Genomic DNA, 13,342 nt, shown 5'->3' with positions numbered 1-13,342 from the left:
GTGTGGTGTTTGTAGGTGAAGGAACCCTAGGGACCAACCTGCTGCAGCCTAGGTTTCCTACCTCCAGGGATGTAGGATCAGGATCCCATTCCACAGGGGCTGCTGGCAAGGATTATGATGGAAAACAGAGGGAGTTGGATGCAGCTGCAGAGAATGACTTTGAAAATGGCTCAGAGCCTTCTATAAAAGCAGCTCTGAAGGAAGGGAGGGGAGATAAAAGTAGACAGGGAAGCAAGTCTTATGGTGATGTCAAAAGGACCTGCTTCTTTCCCATTGCCACCCTCTTTCTTATATAAATGGTCCTAGTGACAGAAAATGCTTGGCTCAATGGCTTTTATAAGGCATTAGGTGTTACAGCACACTCTAAATACACCAGTCCACTGGTAAGCTCTCCTGCAAAGAGTAAGTGCACTCCATGTTTTACTTGTTCAGTCAAGGAATTTTCTTTCCTGGCAGCTCTGACGAAACATTTTTTTTTCTGCGGCAGGGAAGCCCTCTTGCAATTCCTTCCATGACCATCCCACATCCCTAGGCAAGCAAACCAGTGTGGTGTAGTGGTTAAGAGCGGTAGTCTCGTAATCTGGTGAACCGGGTTCGCGTCTCCGCTCCTCCACCTGCAGCTGCTGGGTGACCTTGGGCCAGTCACACTTCTCTGAAGTCTCTCAGCCCCACTCACCTCACAGAGTGTTTGTTGTGGGGGAGGAAGGGAAAGGAGATTGTTAGCCGCTTTGAGACTCCTTAGGGTAGTGATAAAGCGGGATATCAAATCCAAACTCCCCATCCTCCTCCTCCTCCTCTTCTTCTTCTTCGGGTCTGCTTCCCTGTGAGGTCTGCTTCCTTGTCTACACTTGCTCCATTCAGGGACTTGGGGGTGACTCTTCATCTGATTTGTTTTGTGTCCTAGGCAAATCCAGCCACAGCCCTACTGAGTACCTGCAGAGGGTGCCCTAATGGAAATGTTATCCAAATGTATCAAGTGCACAAGGCTTCAGTAGACCAAGGAAAGAGCTGTCAAGCAGTCAGAACTTTGCAGTCCTACTGGGGATTCCCCCCCCCCCCCCGGTCAGTTTTCAGAATAGGAGGAGCCAGGAAAAAAATTGTTTGCTCACTGTTTCAGTTGTTTTCCTGTTCTCTATAAAATGTGGCTTTCTCTCTGTGTGTTAAAAAAATGATGATACTCTTCTGACTGTGCTTGGAGGTATTTTCCTTGTTTTCTTTAAACACATTTTTTTCTGGTTGGTGAAAAGACACTCTGCACGTGCTCAGTGGCAGCGTGTGACTCCGGAAGGATGGAAACAAGCAGGCAGAAATCCTTCAGAGCAACTTGCCTGGGGCCTAATTAAACGAGCTAAAGGTGTGTCTATGTGTGTGTATCATTAACTCTGTGCCCAGGTGTAGGTGTCATAGCATATGTTTAGTGGATGGCTTGGCAAAAGGAAGAGGAAAAATGCTTTGCAAAGCAGCAGCCCAGGAAGCCACCTCTGAGCATTGCTAAGCTGCCAGCCTGCCTTGCTCATCCGATAAAATACACAAACATCTGCCTGCTTGTTGTGAGGCAAGGACACAGCAGTGATCTTCGCCAGCATACTCACCTCCAATGGTCTTCCAATGTAATTACCCTTCAAGGCTTACTAAAACAACAGTAGCCACAGGATGTTATTTACAAATGCGTCACTGTCATAAATCTGCTGCTCTGGACTCGACACATTGGATGCTTCCCCCAGACCCTGTCAGCTACCCACCCATATGGAAAATCCAGAAGCTCATCAGGCACACATGTTTTGTTCTGTGAGTGCCGAGCTGCATGAAAGGCTGTGAATGAATATAAATGAATATACTAAATGTGAGTAACACATTTGGGGAGTGGGGGGGGGGGGAGTGAAGAGGGATAATAGCCGAGCCTAAGAGCTAATTTGAAAGAAGAGTCACAAATGCACACCATGTTGAAATGACTCCCCTGCCAGAGAGAAAGTGGGAGTAGGAAGCCTGCAACAGGAATTTGGTTTTTAAAATATTTCCACCCATTTAAATGTTGCTTTTTGAGCATTTTGATGGGTGCTAAGTCTTCCTCTCCCCTAGCGATATAGTTGAGTTTATCACAGCCTCGCGACCCATTGATCTTTGCCATTCAATAGGCATAGCCTAAATATCTTCAAAGGAAGGTATAAAATAGGCTGAGTCTTTGGAAGGCAGAGATTTTTTTTAAAAAAGGCTTCGGGCTAAAAAATATATTAAAGGAAGCACGGACAAAGTCAAATAGAGGTTTAATTTTGTTTCTCTATCAGACCCTGCCTCCCCCACCCCACCCCATGCCATTTCACACTGTGAGTGTGAAAGAAAAAGGATTTCTCTGAACTTTGAGTCCTTACATGGAGAGGTGAGTCTAATTAAACTCTCAGGCTGTGCCTGTATTGGTGGAGAGGCAGGAATCCGGCCATAAAGGTCACCCATGGGTCTGGTTTTTTTATTCTTTTGACATTCTGTAGATTTTTAAAAAATATAGTTTATGCACATTTGCTTAGATTTATCTATTTGATAATTTAGTTCTGTACAAACATTAGCACCAGATCCTTATCCTGACCTCATTCCTGTCTCCAAAATAACCAGTAGATTAAAAAGTAGTAGCCATTGTTGTCTCACGCTGCTTTCAAAAGATGCTTGGCTCCACTTCTCATGACCCTCCCGGACCAAGGAGGAGTTTCTTGCTCTGATGGTGAGCTGCTGCTAAGGTGAATGAAGTCACTTATATATGGGGCAACAGTTTGCAATGCTTTGGGACACTTGAAGGGGCATGCTAAAACCTAATGCACACTGTCACTCGTCCTGCAAGGACCTTTGCTAGTGGCTGAGAACCAGTGTGGTGGAACCAGAAAGACCAAGGTTCAAATTCCCACTAATTCTGGCTAAGATTTTGGCTTCTCTCAAGTTTCTCACTTTTCCAATCTTAAACTCAGATCTTCTATATCAGAAAGTGATTTTTTAAAAAATCCTCATGAAGATTCATTAGCACTTTGAAGCATTTTTTTTCCAGGGTACATGTTTGTATACCATTTTGCCTAATACTCATTTTTACAAAGCACTCTGCCCTAAAATAATGCATTTTTGTATGTTATTTTTATGCACACATTTTACCAAAGGCACTTGCATATTTGTATACATGACTTTGCCGAAGAGCTCCACCACAAAATTCAGAGAAGTGCAAATTCTGAAGGATGGCTGTGTTTTGGTTCATCTGTTGTTTCAGAAAGTGCAAATTAGGCAGGTTTGCCTTTAAATGCAAACTGAAATGACTTTCTCTGCTGTCCCTGGCCATGAGGCTCACTGTATGACCTTGGGCTAGTCCCTCTTCCTGAGCCCAACAGTCTAATGTCCATCTTAGGGCTGTTGTAAGGTTAATAGTAAGCAGAGGGGAAGGAACTGTGTGTGCTGCCTGGTGGAAGGTAAGGTTACAAAAATGAATAAATAGTATTGGCTTGCTCTCAGCACAAATGAGTAATTCCCATAATACCACTGGGATGGAGCGTGGAGAAAGTGCTTCATCTCAGACACTGCATGATAAGTGATTCTGGTGAAATTTCCTCTGCTCCTCGTTTGAAGGCACAGGAGCTCTTTTCCTTCATCCGGATACTCTTTAGGTGAGATGGAGAAGAATGGCTGGAGACTATCTAGGAAGAACAACCACCCCCCTTGGAGGCAGTGGATGCTGTTGCCTGAAGACAGAATTAGTTCATCAGACTCCAGCTCCTCAAGCTGAGCAAGGAGGCAGATAGTATATGCTTGCATGATACTGCAGAAAATGAACAGCCCTAATTAAAATGATAGCAGTGTTTTTCTAGACTGCTTAACTTCTGTCAACTTAATTTGTCCTTTAATTTATGCTGCCTTGTTATGGACTTGGTACATTTCTTGCAGTGGGTGAGAGAGGAAATATTTAATATTGTTGCACACCAGCCCAATCTCTGAGTGGTATGAGATCCCAGCGGTTCCAGACACTTGTCCAGGGTTTGGTTTCCTTGCAATGAGGAACAGCAGAGACTGTGGTGTCTTTATGATATATGGTTTATTCACACACACACATATATATAACTCAAGGCGCTCACAGCATTAACACCACCAAAGGTCTTGCATCAAACAGAAATCAAGCCTGGCTCTCACCCTTTGGCTTCTGCCAGCAGCCTGCTTCTTTCTCACTGCCAGCTGGGGTGGTCTGGTCTACTTTTGTCATTAAATGAAGTGCATAGGGGAAGGGACCAAAACAACTCTCTCTCTACTCCCCACCACCGCCTAAAGCTCTACTGCTTTAATTTCCCCCCCTCCTCAGTCTGGCTCTTCTCTCAAAAACGAGCTGAGCATGGACTCTTCAAGCAGTAGAGGTTGGTGGCTAATTTCATTCCCATCCCTCTGCACTCTGTTTTAGGGATAAAAGTAGACACCCACCTCCTATTTTATAGCCAACCAGTGAGTGTGTGTTTAGCAAGCAGCTACATGTCTATTTTGGCCCTTGGAAGACCCTGCCAAAATGACCTTTCCTAAAAAGGAAGACTACTAAAAAGGTAGATATATATTGCAGACAAAGTTTGGTGCCCCTGCCAGGGCGAGCTACCTTTTCTGCATCATTCCAGAGTGGTTTTGATAGGTTCATTCGTTGTATCTGTCCGTCCTTTTCAGAAAACTGTCTTATAAGGGGGATTATTGGGTTATGAAGAAAGCAAGAAACAGCAGCAAATATACTTATAAAAAAGAGTGTGGAGATGATCTAGGGAAAGATGTCTGGTTTCCTAGAATGAAGGGATAGAGGTGGCAGAGAACTACTTTTGCCACTCAACAACACATCCAGGGACCAGTACCCTGCTTCTGCCACCCCCACGAGATGCCCGTAGAGCCTAAACACAGATAATAGGATAATAGATAGCCAGATAATTCCCAGGCCTATGCTGTTCATTGGAAACATTATGTCCAAACTGAATGAATTACGTGTTGCATTTCCCCACTCAGAACTGAGATGGCCCAAGGGCAGCATGACCTGGATTTGCTCTTCTTAGGGGGAGAAAACAATGAAGACTAGTTGCATTTTTGTATAAAGAAAATTATTGACAACTGTACAGATGTTGCTACAAGGAGAGGGAGCAGCTCTGCTCCCCTGCAACAACTTCCCCCTGAAAGAAAGCTATCCTGCACCCAAAATGCCTTCACTAACTCCCAGCAATCTCTCTCTCTCTCTCTCTCTCTCTCTCACACACACACACACACACACACACACTCTCACACACCCTAGTCCTCTGGCATTCACGCACAGGAATAAATTGTCCACCTATCTCTCAAACTATAATAGAAGCACCAACCTAACCTTCATGGACCATTAACAAGTAATCTCCCTAACAAAGGAAGGTTGGCCAGAGGTTATCACTCAATTGCCTTCCTACTGGTTCCGTTCTTTACCACAGTTGGTTGCTCTTTTGGCTAGATTGCTATGAGTACATAGTAGTTAACAGAACTCTCATCACTAATGTCTGACCTGGGAAGAATGGTGGTCGAATGAGGGTCTTGTAGCGCAGAATGAGACCGATGCAATAATGGTCAATTAGCCTGAACAGGTGCTAGCGAGGGTGGCTGTAGTCTATATGGCCAGCAAGCAAGCGTGCTTTGATTTGTGCTGACACGGCACAGCAATTACAGGAGAACCTGCTGCTCTTCCATCTGTTGTGTCCTGTCCTTTCATGTGTCCTCAGGCAGCTTCTGGACACAGCCACACAGGTCTCCCCCTTCTGTTTGCATATGCATTTAGCTTTTGGTTCTGTGTATACATATATGCATGCCCCACTGCAGGAAAGTGTGCTTTGAAGAGGCGATTGGGCAATATTTTATTTCATGCCATTAAGAACATAGGAAATTGCCTTATACCAGATCAGACCATTGCCTTGTCTACCCTGACTGGCAGCGACTCCAACGTTATCAGTGTGCATACTCTGGATGTAAGTATTCGGACAAAGGAGAGAAGGAAGGTATGTGGTGCAAAATATATGCAGAGAAAGACCACAATAGGAATGAAGTGAGAGCCTGGCCAACCAACAATTGTGTTGCAACATTGACAATGGATCTGGGTGATGGTGGAGGAAAGGTCTAGGGTTCTCGCCAAGCAATTTGCTGGAAAGTCTCTTTTGATGTTGTACAGGGTGCTGCTGAAATTTGAGACCCCAAGGTCTGCCGCTTCTCCAGTGGCCAAAGTCACCCTTGCAGTAGGGATCCAAGATGGAGGAGAACAGCATGTCCCGTGGAGAAACAATGGCTCAGTTGTAAGTGGGTGCAGTCCTTGCATCCTGCCTGAGCTGCCTGGAGTGGAATATGGTGGTCCACTTGCCAACAGAGCTGTACTCCCTGCTTTGCTAGGTCTCCTGGGCCTCCAAGGAGGGCAAGAAAGCACAAGTGGTACATAGACCAACAATGAAGGGCAGATGCCACAAAGCTTAGCTGGAGGTGTGATGTCTGAAGTCAGGTTGGAAAAAGGAAATATGCTGGGTGGAGTTAAGCACCGTCTCTCTCCATGGGGAACCTGTAGCCATCTAGGTGTTGTGAGACTACAACTCCACTCGTCTCTAACCATTTGACCTTGCTGGCTAGAGCTGATGGGAGTTGAAGTCCAGCAACATCTGGAGGGCTATGGGTTGCCCCATCTCTGCCCTGGATTCTGAAGCCAGTTCTGAAGCTCAGAAGGCTTGTTTCCTCACCAGGGGCTGTGTATCCCTCATTCCCTTTGGATACAGAGGTTTGTGTCTGAGTGCACTCAAAACAGGCATCCACACATGTAAGCTGAGTATCAGAAGAGAAGCTGGGTTGTACCCCTTGGGCCTTGTACTGATTAGCAGGTGCCTCTAAATAGCGCAGCTCCCCAGCTTTTGTAGTTTGCATGCTCTCTTCAGGATGAAGTACGAAGTCTGCTTATTCTGAACAGTTCACTAGGTGATGAATGTAACAGAAAAAATGGTTTCTCACAAAGGTACAGTGGTACCTCGGGTTAAGAACTTAATTCGTTCTGGAGGTCTGTCTTAACCTGAAACTGTTCTTAACCTGAAGCACCACTTTAGCTAATGGGGCCTCCCGCTGCCGCCATGCCGCCAGAGCACGGTTTCTGTTCTCAACCTGAAGCAAAGTTCTTAACCCAAGGTAATTTTTCTGGGTTAGTGGAGTCTGTAACCTGACGCGTATGTAACCCGAGGTAACACTGTATAGAAATTTTCTGGTAGGTGTGCTGTAGATAATTAATAAAATGATGCTTTTTTAAAAAAATAATAATCAAGCTTTGAAGACATCAGCAACAGAATGAACAGGTTAATGTGGAGCTCACAGAAATAATAGAACTGTAGAATTGGAAGGGATCCTGAGGGTCATCTAGTCCAACCCTCTTCAGTGTGGGAATGTACTGCCATCTCTGGATGGGCTCAAACCACCAACCTTCTGGTTAACAGCCAGACACACTGTGTGTGTTTTTTGCTGCGAATGATCTGTTTTGGCAAGTGAATATGAATGGAAAATGTGTTTTCAGTATTTTTGCTTTCATTCTTTATTATAAGGAAGAAACATATTTTCTCTTGGGGTGGACATTAGGAACAAAGCAAGGCTGTTCTTATTACAATGTCCTTTATCAATTCTGCTAAAGCAATTGTGCTGGAACTGGGAAATGCATTTGCACATCGGCAAACACTGTGCTTTGGAGGTCTTTTCATGCTAAGAAGAAAAGAGGGGCTTTTAGAGACAGTGGAAATGTAATATCCAATCTCCGTAATGGTTTCCTAATGTTTGCAAAATGAGAAGGCTGTGTCATCTGAACACTTTAATATAAATAATGAGAAATTGTTCTACATTCTCTGAAATAATCATGGCTGCTGAAGAACATTTGATGTGCATTTGCTGTGTACCGAGAGATTTACACGCAATAATAGATACCTAAAGATTGCATTTTACATTCAATAAGTCCTGAATTCTTGCTACATTTACAGTACATTTCCTTTTCTTCCTAATTTAAGCTACTGTGCATAAACAAAACATCACTTGTGTACCACCACAGACTGAGAATATTATTTTCATCAACACAGAAACATATATGGTCTAATCCAATGAAATAGATCAATACACAGAAACAGCTTTCACATGTACCACTAATGCAGTTGTACTTTGGAAAGCACATGTGCACCATCTAAGCCTCATTGAACTGTTTGGTTGTATCCTTGGATGATGATGGGTGATGCACATTTTCCTCTAGGTTGTGTTGTTTGCATGAACCTACTTGTATGTGACTACAGCATCCAGAAAGTGTTACCCAGTTGAGGATAGTTTCGTTTGTATCATCTGTGCCCAGAAGTTGCCAGAGAGAGCAATTCTTCACTAATTTTTAGCAGATGACTATGAGCTTGACTGCACTGCAAAGCAGAGTCCAGATTCTGAGCAACTATTTGAAAGTCCTTTCCATACATTCAAGAGGAACAGTGGTAGGGTGGTTAAGGAGGGCTTCTCTCCTCTTCCGTAATCATCTTATTTTGAAAATGTAAGCTTGTCTATATTCCACAAACAACACAAAAGCTTTTTTAAAATAAGCATGTTAGAGGTGGGTATGGGACATATAGGATGTGCTATATCATATATCTCTCTATATTGCTGAAACTTCAAAGTTGTTGCTGTCCTGCCTTGAGTGTAAGGAACAGAGTGAGTCACGAACTGGCAACATTATGATAATTACACAGATGATTGGACTTGGATGCTCTTTGCAATGTTTTTAGACAGGTTAATAAATAAATAAATAAATGGAACATGTTTAGACAAGAACTTTGTTCAGCCATATGGTCTAACACCCGTGGACATCCAGTGCATCATGCAAGTTGAAATTTAACAATCCTAGTAATTAGGCATCTAAATTTAGACAATACATTTGCACGTGTCAGTAATTATTCTTTGTTATCGGCCATGCAGTTTGCTACGTTTCCCACAGAACAACTTGATTTCCTGTTCAAACACTTCTGAAATTTAAAATGCAATTTCCCACTACCACATTATCTGCACACCATCAATTAGAATAGATGGTGTAAATGCAGCCAAGTCTTCCTATGAAGAGCTTAAGATCTGTCGTGCTAGATCAAACCAAAGCCTACAAGCCCTTCTCTTGCTGTTGTTTCCCAGCAACTATAATTCAGAGATAGGCTGTCTCTGATCCTGGCGGTAGCAGATAGTCATCATCATGACTAGTAGCCATTGAGGGCTTCATCCTCCATCAATTTGTCTAATCCCTAAATCCATCTAAATTGATGCCCCTGCCACATTTTGCGGTAGCAAATTCTGTGCTTTAATTATGCACTGAGTGATGAAGTACCTCCTTTTGTCTGTCCTGAATCTGCCACCATTTGGGTGATTGTGAGTCCCAGTTTTAAGAGAGAGGAAGAAAAATGCCTGGTTCAATTTAGCTTGAAGTGAAGTCTATTCCTTTAGCTCAGTTTATCCCAACACATGCCTGTGTGCATAACAAATTCCTCCTGCCAACAACTTCTCATCCATGTGCCATCAACTTCCTACCCAGCCAACTAAATTTTGCTTCTAGGTCTGTGTGACTACATTCTCGCCCCCATCATTGGTGCCTTCCCAGTGCTATCTACTCACATATTTAGATGGTGTGTGACATCTACTAACTCTGAACTAGACAGACATATTACCATGTGGTCTACACACCCATCAGAAGGCCGTCTCTCTGGGCTTCTAACGCTTTTATAACTGATTACTTTGATCTCCTTATCCTAACAGACATATCCTTGGCATGAGATGGCATAAGTTTATCCCCCAAGGAATAGATCCCCTTTGTGGGATAATTTCCTTATTTTTTGGAACGACACCCCCTTATCCAAGACCCTCCTTGTCAGTAACTGCAGAAAATCTGTCATGCTGAGAGTGGTATGCCAGTATTTGAAACTGGAATGGACTCTTCCACAAACCTCTCTGCCTTCCTCAGTTTCTCCAGGTGAATTACCTTGGTCTCAAGGGAATAATCTTGTTCCCTGAGAACCGGGAGTTAATCGCACCTAGCACACACCCATAATTTCTATCCATCAGAGACCTAGCTGTACATGTGACACTCTGTACAATGCTTTGGGTAGCCCTGATGCCCCTGCAGGCTTTCTAACTTCATAACTGTTGAAAATCTTGGACAACTGGGATGAGTAAGATCAAAACCCAAGGATGATTAACTGCCCTGGCCTCCTTGCCTTTTGATACATTCACACAGATGCTTAACTCACCTGCCAGCTGTTTATCTTGATGCTTTGTCACTGAGATGGAGGTGCTTCATAAGCTAGAGATCCCCTTGTGCTCGTTCCCATCATTCTTGCCTAACCTATTCATGCCACTCCAGCCGTGTCAAGAAGTGCCTTTAATGGTTAATTTAGAAGCACTGGGGATTTGCCTCCCCAAAGCACTACCCTATACTAGCGTGAGGAGGATGAATTCTGATAATAACACTTCATGGAACCTCATTTATAATCTTTCTTGCTTGGGTGATTGAATATTCCATATTATTAATATAATCTTTCCTGTTGCCATTATGAGGCAAAGGATATTGGCAGCTTACTAATGATATTTCCCAGCCTTGAGCAACTTGAATATAATTCCAGACAAGATGGAAGGTCTGTTGGTGGGGGAGACTTTTTTAAATATGGATTTAGACTGAAGTATAGCCTGTTCTAGATGGGGAATATAGGTTTGGAGTGATCCTGGATCCACTGCTCCTAATCTAGAAGCTCAGGGGGCATAGGGGACTAGGAGTGTTGTTTACCAGCTTTGGCTGGTGCACCAGTTGTGACTATTTCTGGCCAAGTTGGAACTTGTTTTAATCATTTGTACCACAGTAATCTCTAGGACAGATCACACTCTATCTGGGGCTGCCCTTAAAAAGCATCCAGATATTTCAGTTATCATGAAGTAACATTTGATACCCCTTTTAATGTGTTGTGGGAGGGGGAATTATTGATTTGGTTTTGTTCTTATTTTTCTTATGTATCATTTATATATATATATATATATTGCAAATTGCCCTGAGATCTATGGATAGAGGTTAAACAAACAAACAAATTTATTTTATCCTGCCTGATTTACACTGCCCTCCTCAATGTTTCCAGATTCTGTTTAATGACTGGTCCTGTGCATTATAGGTTTCTTTGCCATGCATGGGAATGTCCAAGAATTTGAGGCAGGACCCAAAACATGGATCAAAGAAAGAAGAGAGAGCTTTTGAGCATGAGCAAACTCACAAATGTGTAAGCACAGACCAGATACCACCAGCGTCCTAAACTGGCAGGACAGCAGGGAGAGCAGGGAGGAGGAAGAAGATCCTGGCGAGGGGTGCAGCTGTGACTGGGACCCACTGGGGCAAGCCTGAGATGGGAAAGGAGAGGTTGGGGTTGTGGAAGTACACACAGGATGACAGAGGGATGGGGGTCAGTGTGCAGAAGGGCAGGACCCCTCATCAGAGCCACAGAAGCCCCCATCTCCACAAACAAGACAAGCTCCAAGGTGCAAGGAGCAGCAGGTGGTACACTCTACAGGCAAGGGCGCACAGCCTAGGTGGGGCTCGTTAGCTCTGGCAGGAAGTGTGTGATTCCTCAGGCTCAGAACAGGTGAGGGTCACCTGCCTCGTCAAGCCCAGATGCTGCAATCAACATGCAAGGTACAAAAGGGAAGCAGAGCTGAGGTGCTGTGTCTGCTCAACTGCCCATGTTGATGGACCTCGGCTTGGACGCCCTAGAACCTTTATGGGACTGTGCTTTGGGTTTGACTCGGGACTGTGTTTACTAACCATTGGACATTGGACTTTGCTTATGTGGAGTGATCCCTGGACTGGGTTTCCTGACTGTTGAACTTTGAATCTGGCATACTGTATATGCCTGCAGGACTTGCTGCCAGATAGGCCGGAGGTGCAGGACAACCAGCCTCAAGTGAGCTTGAAGCCTCTATTGAGCAGGTAAGCCATATGTTTAATAAGTTTGTATGAGTTTCAATTCCTCTTAGTCTTTTCTGTTGTAGTTTTAACTTTCTGTATGTTTCAAATTCTGGTTGTACTCCCCCCCCCCCCATGATAACTGGATTGTTTTATCTTTCTTGTAAATCACTGAGGTGTTTTTTTCTCTCCTGCACTCAAGCGGTTTACAAATTTTAGGAAATAAATAAACAAAACCCTGTCCTTGACCCATTTTCTCCCTTCTGTGTTAGAGACAGGCAAAATATTTCCAAGTCCTGCTGACCAAATATTGGTTTATGCCATTTTGGGTCTCTAAAGAGTCTTTGCAAGTGCTGTTGAAAGGAAAGGGCTAAAACCAGACTGAGAAGCAGATGAGTAACCATAGGAGATGTCAAAGCTCTCTAGTGAAGCAAAGGGCAGCCGCCACGAGACAGCAGGAAGTATCCAGGTGAAAAAGCTTGTTGTCAGGGAATCAAAGTCTGTTTCCTTTCCCCCTCCAACGTACCAGCTAGGAACAAAGGACTCTGGGGGAGCGACCAGATCCAGGGTACAGGAGGACAATTAAAGGTGGTGGCGACTTCCATGGCATTAGTTGAAAAAGGGAAAATGGATAAAGTGCTTGCTTTTGTTCTTTTTAATAAGTGCTCACATTAAAGGCTGAGGTTTTAAGAATATGTGTGGAGAGGGAGCAACACACTTGCTTTTTGTTATGAAAATATGTGACTATTTTAATGTGATAAGCCTTGGAAGAATTGTGTTGTGTAATAACAGAAAGCACAGAAATTACTAAGAACTGAGAAAACTGCTTTACAATATGTTTTCTTCAAGGATGAAGGAAAGGCAATAATGATGCAACCTTCTGCAAAGCTGTTTTTTTTTTTTTAATGCTCTAAATGTACAGGTTGGACAATGGGTGGGCAATCTGACAAGAGTTCCCCGCCAACCAGGCAGATAATGAATTAAGTGGTTATGGTAAAAAAAAAAAAAGATGCCACAACAAGAAGTAATGATCAGAAGTGTTATTATTTTGGGTACACAGTGCTGTCTGGGTAATTGCTGTTGGTGTTTACAGTGCTTGAAATCCAATCATGTGTAAAATGTCAGCAAATACCAAAATACCACTTAAAACCACGTAAAAAAAGATTAAAAGTGTACTCTGGGTAGGTTCTTGGCATTATTCTCCCCTCCAAAGATTATAATTTATCTTAACTTGTGATTGAACCTACAGAGTAGGTGAGCTATTATGTTGTTTTCAAAAAAAAAAATATCATTCAATATCTCACCCCCCCCCTTACAAAAAGGGTTTTGAGTTTATTTCTCTCAAAACCAATAAAGCAAACATTACTTCACAAG

At 43.4% G+C, this 13,342-nt stretch overlaps 1 long non-coding RNA gene across 1 annotated transcript; it reads left to right on the top strand.

Moving 5' to 3' along the window:
• Nucleotides 1-1,250: 1,250 nt before the first annotated feature.
• On the top strand, nt 1,251-3,860 carry LOC310760274. Its single transcript, XR_014546881.1, has 2 exons — nt 1,251-1,354; nt 3,636-3,860. It is a non-coding gene; the product is annotated as an uncharacterized lncRNA (long non-coding RNA).
• Nucleotides 3,861-13,342: the final 9,482 nt, after the last annotated feature.

The sequence above is a fragment of the Podarcis filfolensis genome, assembly GCF_964270895.1.
Source record: "Podarcis filfolensis genome assembly, chromosome: 3".
Taxonomy (NCBI): Eukaryota; Metazoa; Chordata; class Lepidosauria; order Squamata; family Lacertidae; genus Podarcis; species Podarcis filfolensis.
The sequence above is the reverse complement of the archived record's forward strand: the minus strand, read 5'-3'. Positions and strand labels throughout refer to the sequence as shown.